A 23,857-nucleotide genomic window follows, 5' to 3' on the forward strand; every position below is an offset into this window, starting at 1 on the left:
AGAAAAACAATTTGCTGGCTCCTCCGTCAGCAGCACCGCACACATGTCAAGGTACTCTCGTGAATGCGCGGCAGAAATTGTTAAAGTCGTTATTTTTGTTTTCTTTGTGCACACAAAGTATTCTCATAGCTTCATAAAATGAAGGTTGAATGACTGATGTCACATAGACTATTTTAAAGATGTCCTTACCTTTCTGGGCATTGAACATGGTAGTTGTGTTGCTGTCTATGCAGGGTCAGAAAGCTCTCTAATTAATATCTCGAAGATGAATGAAGGTCTTGCAGGTTTGGAATGACATGAGGGCCTTTCATACCGAAGGAACCTGTTCATATTTCCTAGAACTATTGGCGGAAGTATTCGCTTTTTGGCGTGTTCGCACCACAGGTTTTGGTTCTAGCAACTCTGTTTGGGACAACTAAATTAGCTCCTATTCCAGAGTAGGGTCTAAGGGTGTGTTCATACACTTGTCATGTTTGGTTTGAATAAAACATACGCTGGTGCGATTGCTCTGTTAAGGGTTAGTTCACCCAAAAATGAAAATTAGCCAATTATTTACTCACCTTCAAGGCATCCTAGGTGTATATGACTTCCTTTCAGACAAATCCAATCGGAGTTATATTAAAGATTATCTTGGCACTTCAAGCTCTATTATGGCAATGGGTAGGTGTTTCTTGTCAACAGTCCAAAACAGGTCCAATAAAGTCCATTCATCCATAATAAAAAGTGACTCACACGGCCCTGTGGGGTGAATAAAAGTCTCCTGTAGCGAATCAATGTGTTTTTGTAAGAAAAATATCCATGTATAAAACATATAATTCACTTTTCTCTAGCTTGCACTAACTGTTGTACACAGAAGCTGTCACGGGCGGATGATGTAGGATGATGGCATTGCGCATGCGCCTGTGAGTCTTGTAAAAACCAATGTTTGTTTACAGGAGTAAAGGAAGCAAAGTTTTCTTACTTTAGCAAAGGAAAACCAGTCACCTCTTGGCTTATATCGAAATCCTCTGACATTTTTCCTACATCTAATTTGTGATCGTCGTTTTGTTTATCTCTCTCCACCACCTTGTTTGTGTTTGTCACTTCTGAGCGGGACGGCTTCCGTGTACGACTGTTAGTGCAATCTAGATTAAAATAATTACTACATTTTAAATATTGATATTATTCTTACAAAAAGGCATCGATTCACTACAGGCCTTTATTCACACCCTGGAGCCATGTGAGACATATTTTAAAAAGTCAACATATTTTATAAAGTCAATTTAAAAAAAAAAAAAAAAAAAAGGTGTGATGTATTATCAAGTATGGTGACCCATACTCGAAATCGGTGCTCTGCATTTAACCCATCCAAGTGCACACACACAGCAGTGAGAAGTGAACAAACACACACTGTGAGCACACACCGGGCAGTGGGCAGCCATTGCTCCAGCGCCCGGGGAACAATTGGGTTCGGTGCATTGTTCAAGGACACCTCAGTCATGGTATTGAAGGTGGAAAGAGTGTTGTTCATTCACAATCCCCATTTTCAATTCCTGCGGGTGTGGGAATCGAACCGGCGACCTTTGGGTTACAAGCCCGACTATCTTACCATTAGGCCATGACTGCCCATTTTTATGAATATTATGGATGCACTTTTTTGGACTTGTTTTGGACCTTTCCATAATAGAGCTTGAAAATGCCAGGATAATTTTTAATATAATTCTGATTGGATTCGCCAGAAAGAAGGAAGTCATATACACCTAGGATGCCTGGAGGGTGAGTAAATATTGAGCTAATGTTCATTTTTGGGTGAACTAACCCTTTAGTGCGATTAATTTTATCATGTGTAAACGCCGCCATCCGAACCGTGGTGGGCACCAAACAAGAGTACCGAGATTGCTAAAAAGATGGGTCTTGGTCTGCTTTCAATCAAACTCTTGTGCGGTTTGAATGAAATATGAATGCAACGTGGACCAAATACTTCTAAACGAACCAAAAACAGCATGACAAGATGCGATATGCAACATGATTTGACGACGTGGAACAAGCAGTGTATCCAAAACAAAATGAGCACTGGGCAAACGTGGAGTACTGAGGAGGTAAAGTGCCTTTTATGAGCTCTTCGTGTTAGCAGGTGGAGAAAATAAAATCATATGTACATGCAACAGTCAGCATGCTTAGTCCAGCAGACGGCATTAGTGGACCAGAACCAAATGTATTGTTTTCTTTTTTGATCCGGACCAAACAGACCAGGAGAATTGTGTGAACGCACCCTAAAACAGTTTTACAGGAACTACCAGTGATCTAAGTGTACGCTGATTGGCCAAACGCATGCGAAACAACAGCTACCCGGCAAATTTTAAAAGCCATGAAAAAACTTGGAAAACAGCGGTAACTTGCATTTACCTGTTGTCTCCAGCATTGTGTTCTTTTCTTAGCCTTGGTGATATGTAACTTTGCCAGTTGTCATAGGAGATTTAGTCAGATATTTACATTCTTTTAATTCCATAAATTGTGCGTTTACATTGCATCTCCGTTATCATGAACCCCACGACACAATACCGATTGCGGTGTCCTCCATTCATTGGTTGTTCCTGCTGCTGGTGCAAATGCAACCAGGAAAGCGACCCAAAGTGGGGAAATTGGTTCTCTAGGAATCGCCATGCTGGCTAGTTCCTAGAAATGAGTTCGTAGAGCTAGGTGTGCGAAAGCCCCTATGAGGGTGAGTAATTGTAGACAGAATTTTCATTTTTGTGTGAACTAACCCTTTAATATAATTTTTAAACTATCTATCCATCCATCTATCCATCTATCTATCTAATATTTGCTATTTAGGTGTTGATTTACTGTAAACAGAATGATTTATAAAATACAAATTGTGCTTTATTCTGGATTGTCACTTCCCCCCACTCCAAAAAATCCCACTTACAAGAACCAATTGACAGGCTTGCATTTTTCATTTGAGTTTTGGCAGGGTGGGAGTGTGGTGATAAGGAAGTGAAATGGCTAACGGAAGCTTTGCTCTTGCTTTTCTTTCAGTACAGCAGGGTCATACCTGTTGGGACATTAAAAATGTAATGTCAAATTGAACTTGCTTTTCCATTTTAAATTTGGCAGACGTCGCATATTCTTGTACACGTAAATGCAAATTACAGGACTTGCAATTGCCTTTGATTTCATCATTCACACAAATTATGCATACGCAAATAGGGCACGCACATGCAAATTTTGTTAGGCATTGTTACGTTATACTTTACAGTGTACAACATAACTATATACAATCAGTCTACAACAGATGATGGTTATGTTGTGATTCGAAGAATAATGATCCAGTATAAATGTGGCTATGATGAGCACATTTAAAATAGCTCTTTCTTTCATCTTTGTTTTTCAACACGCTGTGTACTGCTTCACAACAACTGTTTCAAAAGCTAGTGAACTGCTTCACTATTTACTGTGTACTGCCTTACACTTCATCCAATACATTAAAAATTCATTCTAAACATCACGTAACCTTATATGTGACTGATTTGAAATGCTCTAGATCACACAGCACTGTGCATGTCAGGCTCTTGTTATTGATTTCCAGTAGAGTTTGGCGTTAACATGTTGCAATGGTGTAATGATTTAAAATGAATTAAAATGCATAACACAGACAGATATGAGGGGAAATAGTCAAATTCTAATTACGCTGAAATATTTTATTGATATTCAATTGTTCGATTGGCTAAAGATTTCAGTAGTGTTTGATGTTAGCATGTTGCTAAGCTCACTTTGTGATGCTATAGAATGAGTAAAACATCCATAGCACATACAGATATGAAGTATTTTATTGGTACTTTTCAACATTTTGTGGATAATTTATTTATTTTTGACATTTAGCATTTTGCTAAGCTAACAGTGCGGTGCTCTAAAAGGAATAAAATGCTTAGCATACACTGAAATTAAGTAAAATACCACATTTCTAGTTATACTGAACTATTTTTCAATTGTTATTTGCATTACTCTTGCATCAGACATTTCAGATTTTTATTTATTAACTTTTTTCACTGAGCTTTTCACAGTGTGTTCTGGTCTTGCTATTTGTCTTGTAATGCTGCCTTAAAATTAGGTTGTAGAACAGAGCAAATGTCTCCCATGTGATGTAAGGTTTGGAGGATAGGTTAGATCATTATCATTCAGTGCAGTTCATGAATCTCCATGAATCTGTGGTTTGTTTTGTTGTTCGGTACTTCATTTGGTCAGAACTATTAACGTTACGTACAAAGCTTTGGGAACCTTTCCAGTGATCCATTGCCCAGCTCTATTGTGTCTCCTTTGAGCTCTCTTAGAAAGCACAATTGTGTTGCCCTGTTGGTAGAGTAACCCATCTGAACGCTTGAATTGTGGGTAAGGTGTCAGTAAATTGATTTAAATTACAGGGAGGGCGCTAGTGGGTATTAAGTAATTGACAGCTGTGCTGGGCTCTCCGTCTGCGCTAACGACTTCATCGTAAAAGCTAAAGCTGTTTCAAACGGTCGTCCGCCGAAATTAACGGCTCACGGGGCCAGGCTGTAGCCCGCGGGCTATTTCAGTCGTTCTTTTATCTTGCCATGTGATGGCTGAAAAGCCCCCGGAGAAAGTGGGGCAGGAAGGGCAACAGGTGTGGCGAGGCATTCTTAACCTCTTTCTTCGGTCACCCCGCGGTTCGCCCTCTAGCTGCTTCCACAGCACGCATGGAGGATGAATAGAACCAGCTTTCCCTCCGACATTGTGGTGGTTTGCAGTAGTGAAGATGCCACACAGCTACAGTGTGCCTGGGTTTTCTCTGGGGGTGGTGCAGCGGAGGGACCATTGTGGATATAAGTGTAATTATGCCCTAGAAAGCAGTCTCTAATGTTCACAACGTCTCTCCTCCAGAGGAGCCTGAAACTCTCAGAGCGATATCTTGCCCTGGTTTCTCATCCGCAGACATTGTTCATGTGACAAGAGGCAGAAGTGAGAAATGTGTTGTGAGAATAGGTTTAATGTCTTCTATAGAATGTTTCAAGTTAGTCTCAATACAGTTTTACATAATTTATGTAAATTTAAACAAGACATTTTAAAAAATGTTTGTTTTTTGACCGTACAATGAAAGTCAATGGGGTCCAAAAGCAGTCAAATCATTCTTCAAATTTTTCTTTTGTGTTTCTCAGAAGAAAGTAAGCCATGCAAGTTTGGAATGATATGAGGGAGAGTAAATGATGACAGAAATATCATTTTTGGGTGAACTATCCCTTTAAGCTCTTCAGAGGTAACGTAGGTTACAGTGGATACGGTAGATTCATCATTTTGAATCAATGGAAATTATGTTATTGATTATATCAAGTCGATATTTAGTCTACATGCACAAATGGAATGTAATGCATCTATATAATTATCCGTGAAATAAAAACAAGCATGAAAATAGACTGTGACAGAGTTAGGTTATTATAACCTGGTTCCTACGATGATGGATAAGGATTATTTGTAGCCTAACCTCTGTGTCATTTGTAAACATTATGTGGTAAATTCAATAGAATGCATAGGATTTTTCTCATGTGTTTCATCATTTGTATATGGCATTTAGTGCTGCATTACCCGAGCAGGGGTAGAAATGTTCCACTGAGGTTCACAGTAATCTAATAAGCATCGCTGTGTCAGATTAGGACATTAGAGGGAATTCTGGGTGGGAATCACTGCTTAGTCTTTCTAGCGATGTTTTCTGTCCTGGATACAGACAGATTTGATACTAATAACGTTATACTTACTAGAACGAAGTTTTGAGTCTTTTGTTTGTTTGTTTATCTGTTTCATTTCTTCCTTTCTCTCTTTTTCTCTCTTTCTTTTGTTCTTTTGTTAAGTTTTTCAAATTTTGTCTTGCTTGTCTATTTGCTTATTTAGTTATTTATGTTTTTTCTGTCCTTTTGCTCCTTTCTTTCGACCTTTCTTCATTTGACAATTTGACTTCTTTTGTTCAGTCTTTCCATTTTTCTTTTCGTTTTGCATTGAATTGTTCTTTTGTTCTTTCTTTCTCTATATAAGCCTTTGTTTTGAGTCTTTTGTTGTTTCTTTCTTTTTTCTGTCGCTTTTTTAACTTTTTTTGCTTGCTTTCTTCCTTTACTTTACTCTTTCTTTTGTTCATTGGTTTGTCTTTATTTTTTTCATTCGTTATTTTTAGTTCCCCATTTTTTTCGTTCTTTCTTTCTTTCTTGATCAACATTTAAATCAGTTTTTAGGTTACTTTTGTACATTTATTTATTATTTATAGCAGTTTATAGTTATTTATAGTTTATTTATAGCAGTTTATCTTAAACTGTTGACCTAATTTAAAGTTCAGGGATAGCATTTTCTATCCAAATTCTCACCACATGACGTATCAAATCATGATTCCCCTCGTTACACGATTAATCATTAACATTAAAGTCCCGACAAGGTTCCTGATGAGTCAGTGAACACACGGGCAAGCACGTACAACCTTTGCACACAGGTGAGGGAAAACAACCCTTTAGTCCATTTGCCAGGAAATCACTCAGAGAGCCCCTGTTCTGACATCACACTGGCTCCTCCCAGACTGACGCCCACTTACGGCTCAGTGTGAAGAAGCTTCCCTCAGGAAGGACTACAATCAACTCTCTCTACAATCAACAAGAGTTTACCACACCACTGGGGAAACTACTGAAACAAGTTAACATTTATGAACTGTGGATAAAGACAAGACTCGTTTGATGTGAGTAATACTCTTACTGGATTGAATATCAAGAAGAAGAAGAAAAAAAAAGCTCTGTGTCGTCTGTTCCACTTGAAGCCGTTAACAAGGATCTCCCCACCTGGATGATACATGCGTAAGGATTTGAATATTGTGGCGATTGCTCTTGGGGATAACAGTCAAGGGAAGACGAAAACATTCAGGATTTAAGTAAAGGATTACTTTTTCTCACATTTCCTCTGGATATTTTCTTGGTTTTGTTTTGTGATGGGTAAGTTAAATTACCACTTGCTGTGTCTTTTTTTTTCTTTCCAAAAAAAAAAAAACTAAAATATATTGAACGAAAAGTACATCGATCACTTTTCTTCTCTAACACTGGTAATTTTCAAAATGTACTTGCCTAAAGTGAGTAAGTAATCCCTTAACTTTGTCTTAACTTTGTTCCACTATTGCGGAGGTTTTCTTTTGCTCCTCCCAGAGTGTCTTTTGTCCTTTTATTGTCACTTGTTAAACCAAAACAATACTTTTACTTTGGCTCTATTGGCTACCTCTTTGGCACATTGCCCTGTCTGGTGAGAGCCCTCCTTTGGGTTTCTTTTTTTTTTTCAGGAGACTTTGAATAGAAAGCCGTCGAGTGTCCCCTAGCTACCACTGATATAACGTGAGAGACCCTGCTGTGAGACCACATGAAGTCTCAGGCCAAACAACCCGTTTTTCCAGTTGTCTTAGTTGTCTTTATCTCTCTGCCTTATCCTGTCTTAGCCTTCTGGATGGTTTCTGGCCTGGCGAGTTTTTCTCTTCTCCTTTTTTTTGCCAGCTCAGGAGAGACTACACCATTGATTAAAGGTGACAGAAGAAAATTATAGGCTTTGTTGTAAGTTGTAACGTTGTTGAAACGGCTGTCTCCCTCATAACTCCAGATGTTATTGGAGACGGATGAAAATTGGCTTGTGTCTGCTTGAGATATATTTTATGAAAGCTGGGACCATTTTAAAAACATCCCTGTGAAATGAATGTGTGCTTGGCTCTTTCACCTATGTGCAGTAGCTCAATACAACAAGCAATGTGAGGGTTGCACAATAGGTTCCTTGCTCAACTTTGGGCGCTGCTTTATCTGGAGAAAAGGTGCTTCCAGTGGCTTCTTTCTCTCTTGGTTTTCTGAAGGTGGAAAGTTGGGAAGGGAACAGAGTGTAAAGATAGCACGTCTGTCTCGCTTTGTTTAGCATGAAAAGCTGAGACCTCCTGGGGCTGTGCCTCAGAGAACCGAGAGTCGCTCTCTCAAAGTTGTGCAAAATTTGAACCATTACTCTCTCTCTCGCGCTTGTTAATCATTCACCGGCTCAGACTTGCAACTCTTAAACGGGGCGGGGGGTGGAGAACAGAGCCTGATAAAAGCTTTTTAAAGGAAAAGTTTCTTCAAAACCACTCTGATCTTTGCATCTACTTGCCCACCTCTGCATAAAAATGAGAAAACAGGAGCCCAACAGGAGTTTTTGGTCTTATCGGTAGTGCCCGACCCCCTCGTCTGTCACTCTTGACCCCCCACATACAGGCTGGTGACCTGAAATTCTTCTTTTACAACTCCGTCACAGTCGTGTCGCCAGCTGCTCTTCTCAGTAAAGTGTGGGATCACACCAAAGAGCAAAGGCCTCAACAAACAACATGACAAATAATGCTCAGGTGGTGACATTTTTCTGTTGTTGACGGTGGCAGTTCAAGTTCTGGGTGTAGTAACATTACTTTTATTATTTTATTTACGTAGCAGAATTAAGTAATTTGCTGGTTCCACTAGAATGCAAGATTGTTGCAGTGCTACTTTGACATAGGTATTCATGAGTAAAGTGTTAAATAAGTGTAATTGAAGTCTTATTCAGAATCAAGTGATAATTTTGTATAATTAAATGTATTTATCTTTGCTATGACTGTAACCTAAAACAAATACTGTAAACCGGTTTTCCCAGACGAGTGACATTGAAATGACAGTGGATGTGGAATAGATTTTCCTCCTCATTTAGTTGGTTTATATAAACACGTGTAATATCTGGCATAATTTTAAAGAAATTCCTTGTCATTTATCTGTCTCTTGTCATTAATATTCATGTAAGAGTTTCTTTTTTTTAGCGCTTCATATTTCTTTCATGGTTTGCCTATTGAGAGAAAGTCTCTAGTGGGTCATATGACTGTATCGTCATAGCCATTCAGTGGATCTCTGGGATATGGGGAAATGATGCACTGTGAGTCCCCAAACGGTGCTTGAGCCAGTAGTTTAGATCTCACATGACCTGCCAACATTTTCACTGGCTCACAAAAAAATACACATTTTATTTTCACCCTTTTTTATGTCACAGTAAAACTGGCACATTCATTAATAACTAGTAAATAATATCATGTTTCTTTAACAAAAATGCAAAAATGAATTATTTTATTTATTAACTTTAATTTATTTCCAAAGCTGGACAGTAGTGAAGTATTTTTACTTTACTCAAGTAAATTGAAAAAGTATCTAGTTTATCTAGTTTTTTTTTTACTGCAATGTTTGCTTTCCTTTTTGAAGTAAATCTTTGATTTATTTTTACTTCATTAAAATTAAGAAAGTAATAGATTAAGTATTAATTAATATTAAACATTGTGCAGTAAAAAGTACATTATTATGCTTTGGGAGGTTGTGAAGAAAAGTGTTCTGAAGGAAAAAAAACTCTGATAACGTACAGACACTTGAAAGTAAAAATACTTCACTACTGTCCGCCTCTGTTTATTTCAAAGTCAGTGTTTTATTATTTTACATTTCTTTTACATTTTCAACACCAGGAAATCATAAAGGTATGATATATCCATCAACATATTTCCAACTGCCTGTTCCATCAACTGCCCCAACGAGGCCAGCAGGCCGTCCTTATTATTGAGCCCTGTCGTACATTATTGTTTAGTGTCCCTGGCAGCCACCGTGAGACGGTGCAGTTTTGCTCCAGTGATGTGCTCAGACAAGGCTGGAACGGCGCATGTGTGATCTGAGGGCTACGTTTGGATTTGTGAAACATCACAGCTGTAGTAACACTGACCTCATAGTTTAGTGATTAGCCACACACTCTTAAATGAAGAGCAGTACGAGTTGGTATCGATCTTTTAAAGAATGTTTTGTTTAAAGATTGTGTCTTTTGTTTGAGTAAAGCTTCTCTTTTTGTCACCGGCATTTCATTGAATGGGGTGTGATTACCTCTATTGTTCAAATAATTTCTCTTTGAGAGCCTTGCTGTAATTAGCATTCACAAACATGCATCTCTAACTCCAAGTGCTCACCACTCAAATATCTGTATTTTACGCCTGTTAATATTCATCCAAACAGCAAAAGTCAAATCCGCTATTAAGGGTACAAATTAAATTTTATGACACATTTAATATTATGTGAGATAGATCTGAAATAACCGCACAAATCCTCTTTATTAAAGAGGACATTACCCTGCGTACACAGGAACTCATTTTGCTCCTAAATCATCTTGTTATGGACCTGCTGATTGAAACAATCTCCATTTGGCAGACTCTAAATGTTTGTAATAACGGTCAGTGAGTGGCCCAACGGTGATATTCCCATGACTAGAGACTTTAAATAAGAGGTTTGAGTGGACCTCTAAACTCTGCATGATAAAATACCAATTTTAGTACTTTGCAATTACGTCACGGCATAAGCAAACATAAATATTTATGTAGGTATGTTCTGTAACTTTTGTCAGGGGTTTTATTAATAGAAATCTTTATGAATTCTTGTTATACTTTTGGAAGTTTTTATTTGATCTCTGGTTTGAAAAATTGGAGTTGTCACAAACTGATGCAAAGAGTCTTGTCTTTGTATAAGGCATAGCCTTTAGGAGGTTTGCTGAACCAAATTTTCCGAAGCTTTTTCAAACCCAGCGCTATTATAACAAGTGTAGACAATGCTGGCCAAAGCACACACACCTCGGGAGCCACAACTAATAATAGTGAAAGGATAATACCTGTCAGAGTTGTTTGTTCATTTGCTTTATATTACCTTTAGGGTATATGACGCTCTGTTTGTGAAAGAGAAAACATTTCATTTCTTTGCTAGACAATTGAATTCACCCCCAACCCCGCCGTGCAACAGCAATGTCATTAGGTATCAACAGCATTAGTTTTCATGATGAGTGGCTCTTTTCTCTGCTTTAGTCATCCTCCTCCCCTCCCCAGAATGCTTTGCACAGCAAGATCCCCGGAATGTGATGACTTGTTTTGGATATGGGAATGAGAATGAATTCATTTCGTTAGCATGATGTCTTTATTTTCCTTTTTCGGTATCTCTCTGGGTATGAATTATATCTGGAGGCAACGACATTCGACAACAAAAACCTCACAACATTTACCTTAACAAACACTTTATGCCTCTGGGAACGCAAAATTGTTTTATAAATTAGGAGAGCGTTTTGTGCTAAGGTGCCATACCCGACAGATGGCGTGCATTGGATGAATGTACTGGAGAGGATTAATAACTGGATTCTCCCACAATGCAATTCATGATGAACAGTATTGTTGTGTTTTCAGCTCAGTGCCCTCAATGAATCTTATCTTAGCTAAAACATCCTGCACTCAAAAACCAGCGGACGGACTCGGCTTGCTAATGGGATTGCTAATCCTTAGTTTGTTTCCATGTAAATCTTCCTGCTGATGGAGATGCCCCTGCTCTAGTAAATAAAAGTGATTTAGCTAGTTTTCCCGGCAAGCTGTTAGTGAGTAGATGGGGATTGTGAGGAACACAACTATCATATTAAAAGAGAGAGAAAATATTTAAATCATGAGTTGGCAGCTAGACTTATTTTTGAAAGCAGTATCCTATGGTTAAAGAAGTGCTTTGGAGGTCTTCCTGGTAGTGTTGTCACGGTACCAAAATTTCAGTATTCGGTACCAATACCAGTGAAAATCCACGGTTCTCGGTACCAATTTCGGTACCAAAGAAAAACACAATAACAGATTAATTGAGCAACACACTATTTTTTATTAATAAAGTTAAGCAAATAAAATGTACAAAAAAAACATTGTAAAAAAAAATTCTTTATACTTGCGTAAAATTTTGTTAGTTTTTCCACAGGTTAAAAAAGTATTTCAAGGTTTGTAAACATTTTAGTAGTTAAATAACATCTAAATAAATTACAGGCATAAAAAATGTAAACAAGCTTCACCCAAAACTTTTTGTCATATTTCTGCTGCTGCGGAAAAACATCTGTAACTGTTGTCTGTTTTAGAGTTCGCTGGGGTCTTTCATGATCTTTTGCAACTGTAAAAAGGAAAAATATACTTAAGTAAAGCAGTGTGCTAAGTCTGACCAGATGTGACATTAGATCATTGACACCAGCAAAAATATTAATTTTCAGTAAATAACAAACCTCAGCTGTTATAATAAATTTAGATAAGATTACATATATTAAGACCAGTGTCTATCACAGATGAAAACTGCAGTATTTAAAACACTTTACAATTTTCATTAGTTAGATAGCATCGCCTAACAATAAACAGTAGTTACATGGCAATTATTCTTCGTGAGGTTAGGCTAATTTCAACATTTACTAATGCATAAAATCATGTTAATCTGTTAAACATGAACAAACATGAATGATCATGTGTTTGTATTAAATAAGATTCACAAACATGAATTAATGTTGTAAAAATATATTGTTCACTCACTTTAAGATTATGTTAGAATATGATGCATGAATTTGATCTTATTGTAAAGTATTACCAAACTAAACAGGGAATAAAACGTGTTTTATTTGATTGTACTTTTATTCAATCCAAACTGCATTCATATTTATTATTATTAATAAGCTTTTTAAACCTGCTAGAGTTATCCAGCCAAGAACGTTTTCTGACAGACTGATATTAAGGACATAAATTAACGTCACATTTGTACATTCTCTAACACACATATTTTGGATACACGGGTCATTTGTGTGTAAAAAAAAAATAGTAAATACACCATGTCCTTATTTTTTTTTACTCTAACAAAAGTTATAGGAGCGTTGTTTCTAATTCATTAAGGCCCAGCATATTAGCGTTAGCCGCGCTTATGCTAACGATTCACTACACAAACAGTGATGTTTATTTCAGTCTGACATTCAAATTAAAATACGCAACAATGCTCTAAATATGAAATTAAAATGAAACTTACCTTACTTGAAATATTTTATTTGATCCTGGAGTCGGTCTTTGAGGTGTTTTAAGTTTGATGTGTTTCCTCCTTTCGAGAGAACCTAGACAACATCTTTTGCAAATAGTTTTTTGATGATCTATGATGTTCGCCTTGTTCAGCCGCAAATCCAAACTATTTGGAGCAAGCCTGGCTCTTCTTTGTAAACAAGTGGAGTCAGAGCCGCGGCATCAGCAGCAGCGCTGGTGTTTTAATAAAGAGAGCGCAACTGCGCAGCGCGCACCTTTTGTATAGCGTATCAAGAACCGGGTTGACCGGATAGTCGGTACCACCGGTACTTAAGAAAACCTGGTACCGTAACGTTTTATTTTTTTTAGTACCGACTTGGTACCGAAGTACCGGGACTTTTGACAACACTACTTCCTGGACTTTAGAGGTCATCTTAAACTTTGACATTATTTTCAGCTGACATTTGCTGACCACCATTAGTATTTCTTAAATTCTGTTTGAGTCAATGACGGATATGCATGTCTTAAGATAAAAGGATTTGCTTTTCTTTTTTTTAAGTCTGGTTTCTAGTATTTGTATTTTTCATTATTTTGCCTTTTTTAGGCTTTTTTTAATTGTATGCCCCCTAAGATATCAAATTAAATTTTAATTCAGAACAAAGAAAGAAAGAAAGAAAGAAAAAATGGAAGAAGCATATTCAAGTCACTGTATGAACTGCATTTTTTAAATGTATTTTTAAGTAAATAGATCCAAACAAAAATGAGTGCTGTGCCATTGACCGGTTTATTATATTCACATTTAATCCTGACTTCTGCAGTTGTGTTCCTTTTTTAAATTCATTATTCCGTTTTGAACTGGATAACGATGAGACAAGATGTCCTTTATGTTGATGGGTGGGATTCTGTCACTTACTTACATGTGGCTTCCTCAAACAGAACTGGATAATCAGATCCTAATTAACATTGACATTTGGGGCTACAAGACACTAAACCATGTGAACACCATAGTTGGGATGCGGACAACTCCCTGTCTCCGAGAGCTAAAATGAGCTTAGTGTGACACAAAGACATCTCAGCCATTTTATGACTGGACAGGAGTTTTTTTACTTTCTTGGTCTCGTTAGGTCCATTGAGCAACCCCAAACAAAGGGTGTCCGGTGACACATTTATTTGCTTCAGCTCACTATCTGTACTCTCGTTCATTTTATACAATGTGGAGTGTCGTACCTAGACTATTTTTCACATACGGTATATGTACATAGTGCAGTGATGCGTACAACCTGGCGTTCATAGGTAAATGTGGGTGTTTCTCATGAACTGTTTGCTTCAGCATGAGTCTGTGCATGTTGTTCTGTTGGCAGAGCTGCAGAACCTGTTTTGAGATGGGGGCCAGCGTTGCGTGTCTGTTGAAAAGGTAATTGATAGTCTGAGAACTGTTTTTACTGCAGGTACATCCACCCTGCAGCCACAGCAGGGTTGAGGTGGTGGGTGTGTGTAGAGCAGACGAATGAAAATCGAAAAGGACCGGGTGGGAAAAGGAGGTCTAGACAGTGTGGAAGAGGCAAGAGATAGATAGCGAAGCAGTAGATGGATGACCTAAACAAGATGGATTTTATGTCAGGTTCCGGACAATCTATTTCATGCGACACATTACAGTGCAGACATGTCTCGGCCAAGCAGATGGAAGGATTTCTATTTTTGCCAGGTAATGGCTGAGATGTGAAATAGTCTTTACCCTCAAGATTCACAGCATCTCAAACTGAAAATAGGGAGGATGTTGTCAGATGTCGGCTGTCAGCTAAACAGAACGTCAACAACACTGAGGTCTTCAAGGTGAAATATTAAGCAGGATCTGTCTTTGACATACTTACTGATGAACAACTATAAATTTTCAAAATCTATCTGTCTGATCTGATTACTGTGGATTATTTGGGTTTACGTGAACCTGACTAGTATTTTTCACCTTTTTATTTTTAAAAACAGCTAGACCAGGGGTGTCCAAACCTGCTCAACCTGCCCAAACAAACTTGCCTGGAAGTTTCTTATATGCCTGAAGATCCTGATTAGCTGATTTAGGTGTGTTTAATTAGGACTGGAGCTAAGCTCTGCAGGATATTTTCCGGATTTGCAACCCTGACAGGGTTCTTATGGGGTTTGGAAAAGTATGGAAAAAAGAAAGCAGAGTATGGAAACGTATTTGTGTTTCCAGACTTTTGCCCCTATTTAGTTTTTTATAATAGAAAATTAAGAATTTATTGAAAAGAAATGCATTGTACAAAAAGTCAAAGTCAAAATAAGACTGAATGAATTCAAGGTGCACTTTTTCATTATGCAAAATGCAGGTTATAAGCATTTTGGGTTTCTTCTAACAATATTCATAGCACCTCAAGGACCTTTGCAAAAATAAAAAATATACTTTTTATGTACACACGAGAAACCATTAAACGCAGCACATAAGACAATGCACACTGAGCCACGTATTGTGCCATCAGCCCATTTCGCGGTGTGGTTTCTTGGCCCCCACAAAGTATGCGTTAAAGAGACCTAAGGCCTTGAAATATGGCATGCCCTTGAACTTGCAAATTTAATGTTCATGTAAAGGTCTTTTTTATTTTTTATTTACTTAAGGGGCTCTGTATGTTGTCACTTTGAGAAAATCAATGAAAAAAAACCTGAGAAGATGACTTTTTTATACCAAATATAAAGCTGAACATATTGCTATATGAGCCGTTCATGTTAAATATGGTCTCAAAATCTACTGAGAGGTTTGGAAATTTGAGTCTGGAAAAAATATGGAATTCTGAAATGGAAAATGTGTAGGAACCCTGCCCTGAGCTGGACAGTGTGGAACAGGGCTGAATTCAGAGTCTTAAGACATGTTTTTAGAAGGAACAGTGGACAGTTTAACAAAAAAAAAAATAGGGTTATCAGTAGTGAACCTTGGTGTGCCATTCCTCATGCACATGATATGCACCTCAAAGTTAGCAGGTGTGTTTGTGGTTCAAGTGCACATTTTAGTGATTGATCTTGTCCCAGTTGTTCCTCAGTCGCATTTGACTTTTTTGGAGTACATCAGTTCAAATTCAATTGGCAGGTTGTTCTTTTGGTATCTTATTATAATTTAACTGAGAGGTTTTGCCTTTTGTCTCAAAGCGGTCCTTCAATTCTTATATAGCACTGATGGGGAGGGAAACAGTGAGGCAGTATAAACCCATTTTGCAGAAAGCACATTGACTCTGCTTTGGAGACGGAGGCCATGGTGGCTCTTTTGATCTCGTTCCTTTCAAGTGAAACCCAGGGTAATTTGCCTGTCGCGGTCAAAGTGAGTCACAAGCTGTCAGAGAAACCCTTTATGCTGTGGAGGGTTTCAGTGAAAAGCAACTATCAGGCTTAATCCCTCTCTTCTTCCTCTCAGCCTCGCTGTGCACTGCCCCGTTAGTTAAAACCATCGGCAAGTTGGAGTGAAAGAAACTAATGACTTCATTCGCATGAAATATGGGAACAGAACACGTTCCAATACCTGTCGCTCTCACCGGTGGGTAGCAGCACTACACGATGATGATTCACCCCTGAATGCTAATGGAGCGGCCCAGCTTGCCTCCATGTTGGTTTCTCTTCAGAAAGGCAGCTAATAACCCATATCAAGTCTGATCTGCCAGCGTCTTGGAAGCCTGGCCTCATTTAAATTCTGTCCCCTGGTTACAGGCGTGTTCAAGAAGCGGCCACTTGCCACCTCGCCGGTCTGCGGTTTGTTGGTTTGTCTTGGACAGGAAGTCTGTTAGTGCTTGAATTAGCCTTGTGCTCTCATGGCAGCCGTCCCTGACGTCTGCTGCCCTGTGACATCGCCTCTTCCTCCTCCCAATTGCTGCTTGCTCTTTTACATTTTAAATCCGGAGCCTCACGAGACCGATGGGGATATGGCTCCATCTGCCACAGCTGTCTGTTGTGGAGCAGAGAGACAGAAACAGACAGAGGCGGCGGACCCCACAGCGAGATGAGTCTGACGCTTACCCACACCTGTAGGACTTGCACGGCAGGATGCAGAAGTTTGGCGCGGTTTGCGGAATGAATGGCGGTTTGATGATGAGATTTGCTTGTTTGCGAGTCCTTGAGGCAACCTAAAACCTGATAAGATATTTCTCCACTGTCTGATCTTCATATCCAGCTGTGTAAATGGATGAGTTGTACCTGTGAAATCTCATTTGCCTTATTTACTGCGTAATTAGAGGAGATAATGACTCCCAGGTTAACCTGTTTTCCCATGGCGATCCTCCTGTTTTCATCCTTTAGAATGTTCTCCCTACTAAAAATCGGTGCAGTGTATGCTAACAGGCCTCCTACGGTTAATCCCATCTTTGTCTTAACACGGCAAAGGACTTACGCCCTCAGAAAACAATGGCTCTTGCATTCCTTTTCAGTCAAGCAGAGGAAGTTCACATATTATCAAGAGCATTTTTTCACAAACCGTGACCAGAAAACCAGTATTGTCAACCAAATTCTTGCCCCACCTGAGTTTCTACACAGGGTTGTGTTTCAGGGCTGGTCTAGAGTCTGTAATCCACCTGCATTTGTAGTTGCTAACATCAGACTTTATGCCAGTCTATGCTGCTCTCTTTAGACTCACTTGTCTGAAGATTGATTAGGTCTAAGTTTTCAAATAGCTGTTCGACTTTGCAGCTCTCGCTCTCATGCTGTGTCTTCAACAGTGATGGAGGATGTGGTGTTGATGCTTCTTCACAAGTGAAATATCTCTTTCTATTGGCAACAAAGGAGTTTTTAATCTCCTACAATGACTTAATGAATGTTGTAATTCATTGACCAGCCATCTTGGCCGAAGACAGACACTTTCACAATATCAAACGAAGAATAAGAAAAAAGAAGAATCTGTTTTTGACAGATTTTGTGAGGATTCACCACTTCCACACGAAAGCTACTTTAAAAATGTCAGATTCGATATTTAGGAGGCATTTTGTTCTAATGAAGTGTTTTATTGTCAAAATGTGCTTATCTAGTCTCCGGCAGTATTGATTCAGGTGTCACAGGTCTCTGTTGACATGCCTTCTGTTTGTTTGTGTGTGGATTGAGCGCCGGTGCCGATTCTGAGGGTAAACTTAGCAGTCTGTGGGGGATTCAGAGGCATTGTGTTTCTTTGTCGTGTTCGTAGTGCTGTCGACTTTGATTGAGCTTGTTTTGTATTCGACTCCAGGTTTATAATCAGCTGAGTTTCTTTCCAACCTTCAGCAAAAATAGCCTGTTGTACATCAAGCGTGTAGTTGACTCATTATCTCTTGGTATACTTTTGTGTTTTTCTTTTTTTTAAGTTTAAGAAGTAATTGAAGGTTGAAGTGCTGGCGAGAACCTTTAAATAAATTCATCTAAAAACCCATAGTCCAACTTCAGAATACAATTTCAAGTAGCTTTTGCTTACAACGGTCTTTAGTACTTATCCAGTCACATCTACTGGAGCCCCACTGCGTGAGGTCATATATCTTGGGTCATATTTGGCATTGTCATTAGATAAATGATTCTTTGTTCACAAAACGTCTTTGCACAATACATTTACACCTTTGCTTCATGCTGAGACATCAATAATAACTCAACAGCGAATTCCACATCAGTGTGTTTCTCTCTGTGTGTAGTACATCTCATTTCTGTTGAATTACTCTGCGATTGATTTGTGGCTGCAGGAAGGAATGAGAAGCCTTTTGGTAATCTTCAAAATATGACAGTAAATCTCTTGGTTATGTCTTATTCAGAGAGCTTTTGCTTCGTTTTATTGGCGTTTATACTGAATAAATGACTGAGCTGTCACCACATCTGATGCCATCCATCTAAGAGTCAAATGTGATTGCAGGCTCGCGTCATGATAGAAAGGACTTGAGGGAGCGTTTGGTCATCTGCTCACAAAAGAGACCTTAAAGACGGCTCTTCTATTTACGTCTCACGTGTACTGTTGGCGTGTCAATACTTCAGGCCTATATGTTTTTCATATGAGTCATATTACATTCCATAACACTGTACTTGAGGGCTTAATGCAATACTTTAATGTAAACAAAGAACTATTCATGGAGATGTAAACACGCAGTGAAAGAGTATAAATGTCAAGCAGGGATGGAAATTAGCACCCACCACCAGCCAAATGCGGGTGATTTTGTGTTGTGGCGGGTAAACTCGCTTCACCCACCGGCCACTGTGGTGGGTAAATAAAAATAACATACTTCAACCGGACGGCGTGAGGCGGTAATGCATCTTGACGTTGGTTGCGAACTGCCGTTAAAATACACGAAGAAGAAGACGGCGGACACTTTTAGCGGAGGCACACCTTCAAAAAAATTGTGGTGATACATCACAGGTAGGGCTGAACGATATTCTGTTTTGACATTGACATCGCGATGTGCGCGTGAGCGATAGTCACATCGCCGGAACATACGATGTGAAGGGTAGAAGCCCATGGTGTATTAAGGTGCACAGTGATTCGTTCGCTGTGCCGCCGCTCACCGCTCACAGCCAACATTCACTGCTAAAAATGCGCGACGAAGAGGATCCGCCGCTGCTTTCCTCATCTCGCCAGACTTGGCCGCAAATATCTGTGTATTCTTGCGACAAGCTCGCCGTCAGAGAGACTTTTCAGTACTAGTGGCAGTGGCAACATCGTCACTTGCCAACGAACCTGTCTCAAGACTGCAAAGGTTGATAGACTTGTGTTCTTAGCTAAAAACCTTGAGTAAGCAAAGCATACATAAGCATGAATACTCAGTTAAGAAGTTGTATTTCATTTTGTTTAGCCATGATTATGATGATGACCAACACTGTTTTACTTTGGCACTTTTTCTAAGAAAACTTGACTTAAAAACAAAAGATTGTGAACCAAAGTGCTTGTAAGTTGTTTTATAAAAAATTTATTTTAAGTTATATTGTTGTAAACCAATCAGGTTGGTGTAAAGCTGCTGTTTTATTTAAAAATATGTTCTGCTTTTGTGTTTAATAAAATATTAAGTTTTTTGTCACTTGTAATGAAGCTTGCTTATTAGTGAAATTATTAATATGTAATTATTGACTTTAGCCTGGATTGATGGCTCTCAATATCGCAATATATATTGTTTGGAAAAAAAATATCGCAATGTAATTTTTTTCCAATATCGTGCAGCCCTAATCACAGGCGTTAAGAGGTCTGTTAAAATATCTTTACAATCTGCTTTTGAAGAAATATATTGTATTTCGTGCTACAGTGCACATTCTGTCAGATGCAATTCATGGCGCGTCTTTCTCAATATACTGTACAACGCGGCATTCATTCACATCAGATGATAACTCGCCGGCAGAGTTCCATTCACACAGGGGCGTAATTTCCACTGGGGACACGCTTTTCAAAATCCCGTTGGTGTCCACCCAAATGGTTTTGTTTTTGTTAAGTAATCTCTTGTATTTTAGAATGCACGCTCTACGCCGCCGAGAGTTTCGCGCTATAGTAAAAACGAAACCAAAAGTAAAATGCGCACGCGCATTCAAAAGCAACTTTAATACCCTGCGTTTATAGAGCGACTCCCCAATGCGTGCAAATTAGGCTACATAAAATATCTAGGCTGTTATAGTATGTGGGCTATAAGTTGTGTAGTTGTGAAGATAGGTCTGTATCATGATAGAAAATTTTGGTGAAAATGTCAGTATTTTATTGAGACTTGAGATTAAATAAACTACTCAAGTATAGTAGATCTTGTAGTATTAATTTTCACATGCAGCTACACATTGTCGGTTAAAAACATGAAGTGGCTGGTAAAAACATTTAGTGGCTGGTAGATTTTGAAATCCACCAGCCACACTGGCCGATGGACAAAAAAGTTAATTTCCATCCCTGATGTCAAGTACGATACACCAGTGAATCTGGAAATATCTGGAATATGCAATATGAAAATAATAGCCAATATTATAACAACTGATAGTAGAATTATATACTGTTTCGTCTAAAAATTTAAAAATGTAACGTTGAACAGGAAAATGAGTGACCCTGAATATTGTTGGATTATAAAATAAGTTACTTTCCCTTGGGCAAGTAAGCAACCATCCAGAACACAATAGCAACCTCATAGCAATACCCTGGCAACCATGATGGTATTGTGGTGGTTTTGGCACAAGCATTTTCTTCATAAAATGCCAATTTATTTTGTATTATTTCTAAAATAATGGTTTATCAGAAAGCGTGTGAGCACAAAAGGTTGTTATAAGCTGAACTCGAGCATGTTGTTGTTGTTGTTTTGCAGTGCAGATCTCTATGTCAAGTAGGGATGCACCGAAATGAAAATTCTTGGCCGAAATCGAAAAAGAGGAAACCAAGGCCGAAAACTGAAAACCGAAACACCGAAAGAATTATGGCAATTATTAGTACCATTGAATTTATGGGTATGACCGTGTACTAATCTTACTAAAATCAAGGCATTGCAATTGCATAAATTAATATTAAAGTTTCAAAGAATAAATCAATTATATTAATTTAAACAATTATTATCAATCAAATATTACATTACTTAAATAACATATACATATATTTTACAGCCTTAGTTTAAATTGTTTAACATTTTATAACACATTATCTTGTGGATCCATCAGTTCACATTTACAACTCATGTGTTTCTCTTCCAGCAGGAGGCGCTGTCAGAATGGTACACAAAGCAGTGCAGAAAATGACTTTGAAACGTGCAGCGCTCATATTTATTCAATGAATAGCCTTTTGAAGTTTCATCACAATTCTTGTCTTTCAGTCCCCACATTTAAGACCACCTGAAATCATAATTAAGACTTTCTTAACCCCTAATAACTCTGCAGTCATCAATGAAAATTAAGAGCTTTATTTAAGTCTTTCAAAAAACAACCCTTACACAAAATACGTTTCTTTTAATTTTATTCCCACCATGTTCAGGGCACAAGAAAAAGATTAGGGGACTAAATTAAAAATATCAGCATATAAAGTATAATCGCCTCTTATTGTATCTGAGAGAAAGCACATCAGATGCTGAAAGCACTGTCAGTTTTTACTTTCGCTTTAACATATTGTGCAGTTTTCACGTTGCTTGTGTGATATCCATTGGCTCACCTCCATGGTTTAAAACATAAATATTTATAAAAATACAGTATATTAAAAAGACATATCTTTAAAATATTGTGACGTAACACCAACGTAAAGCCATTGTTTTTCACTCACTGAAAGCTACATCTGTCTTGATCTCTGCTCTCATCACTGGCTGCCCGCACGACTGCAGACACACCCCCTCTTGAAATTTCGGCATTACATGTTTTGCAAATCGCTATCCGTGGGTCTTTCTCAGATATACTGAAATACGTCCACACCGCAGACATGTTGCTTCAGACAAGCACATGCAGGCTGCGTTTTCTGTTTGCGTCAACATACTGTTTCGGCCGAGTTGTTTCGGTGATAAAAGTCTTTCGGTGGCCGAATATTCGGTGCATCCCTAATGTCAAGCAAAACCATCTCCCACATGAAGTAATTTGCTTACCTTCCACTTTTATTTGATTTCATCAGATTTACCGTCTCCTGTTTGCTCTCAAAGTTATCTAGGACTTTTTGGTCATACGTTTTATAAACTTGTCAAAGTATGAAAGATTAAACTTGAACATCGGCGCTGTAGTCAGAATCACAGACCAGGAGCCATGGCCCGTGCTGTTTATGGTGTCGTACAATTTTCTTCAACACGGGTCTTGTCGTAAGGACTCAGCTTTATCTTCCCTAAAGACGTCAATAAGGTTGTCTACACAAGGCCCTGCCATAGATCTCCTGTTGTCTTTATCTCTGGATGAGCCATTAAGGGAAAAGCAATCACTGGTGTCGGGAGCGGTTGGAAGGAGATGTGCCTAAAGAGTGACAAGGAGAGAAGTGTTTATTTATCCTTGACGCTAGGAACACAGCAGACCTAAGACGAGATTCCTGGGACGTTCACACTGATGAGGCTGTCTGCGGAGGCAAGAGTAATGAACCTTTGCTTAGTTAGGATGCAATATTAGCATGTCACAATGCAAAATTGCTAGTCACGGATTGATCTGTAGTGTAATATGTGAGTTTGTATTACCTACCATAATCTATCAGAGCTAGATTATGTAATCAGATTCCAAAAATGAGATACTTATAATTACATTAAATTACATTTTAAAATACTTGTAATCAGACTGCAGTTACTTTTTAATGGATTACATGATTACATATTATTTACACAATAGCAATAAATTATTCATAATTTATTGGTTCTCCATAATTCCTCTTTTTCATTTTTTAAATGTTCTTTTTTAAAGTAGCTTACCGCTTATATACATTCAGAAAGTCTTCCAGTTTTGTGGACATTCACACAAAGACCAGTCATTAGTGAGGTGGCGGATTTACAAAAATCATTTCAGAGTGTTTCAAGTGTTTGAATATTGCATCAGCTACTGATGAACATATTCATTTTTATTTAAATTATCACTCTGAAGTGAAAATGCACAAATTTATGAATTCACAAATACACATTTTTTTTTCTAAGATTTTAAAATACATATGTGACCCTGGACCACAAAACCAGTCATAAGGTTAAATTTGACAAAACTGAGATTTATACATCATATGAAAGCTCAATAAATAAGCTTTCTATTGATGTATGGTTTGTTAGGATAGGACAATATTTGGCTGAGATACATCTATTTGAAATCAGAAATCTGAGGATGCAAAAAAATCAAAAAGACTGAGAAAATCACCTTTAAAGTTGTCCAAATTAGGTTCTTAACAATGCATATTACAAATCAAAAATTACATTTTGATATGTTTACAGTAGGAATTTTACAAAAAATCTTCATGGAACATGAACTTTACTTAATTTCTTAATGATTTTTGGCATAAAAGAAAAATCAAAAATTTTGACCCATGCAATGTATTTTTGGCTATTGCTATATACCCCAGCGACTTAAGACTGGTTTTGTGGTCCAGGGTCACATATTTGAATAATTAAGTATATGATGGTATTGTGGTGGTGT

The 23,857-nt window shown here is 38.1% G+C and overlaps 1 protein-coding gene across 9 annotated transcripts in view; it reads left to right on the plus strand.

Moving 5' to 3' along the window:
* ptprfb (protein tyrosine phosphatase receptor type Fb) overlaps positions 1-23,857 on the plus strand; it is a 224,462-nt gene that overhangs the window by 63,863 nt on the left and 136,742 nt on the right. Inside the window, exon 1 of one of the 9 annotated variants that reach the window (XM_073848874.1) lies at positions 6,602-6,956. The exons of the other annotated variants lie outside the window; for them this stretch is intronic. The gene's annotated coding sequence lies outside the window, so the exon portion shown is untranslated. Of the gene's footprint in view, positions 1-6,601; positions 6,957-23,857 lie in introns of those variants that run through there. 9 annotated transcript variants of the gene reach the window in all.

Source organism: Garra rufa, chromosome 10 (genome assembly GCF_049309525.1).
Source record: "Garra rufa chromosome 10, GarRuf1.0, whole genome shotgun sequence".
Lineage (NCBI taxonomy): Eukaryota > Metazoa > Chordata > Actinopteri > Cypriniformes > Cyprinidae > Garra > Garra rufa.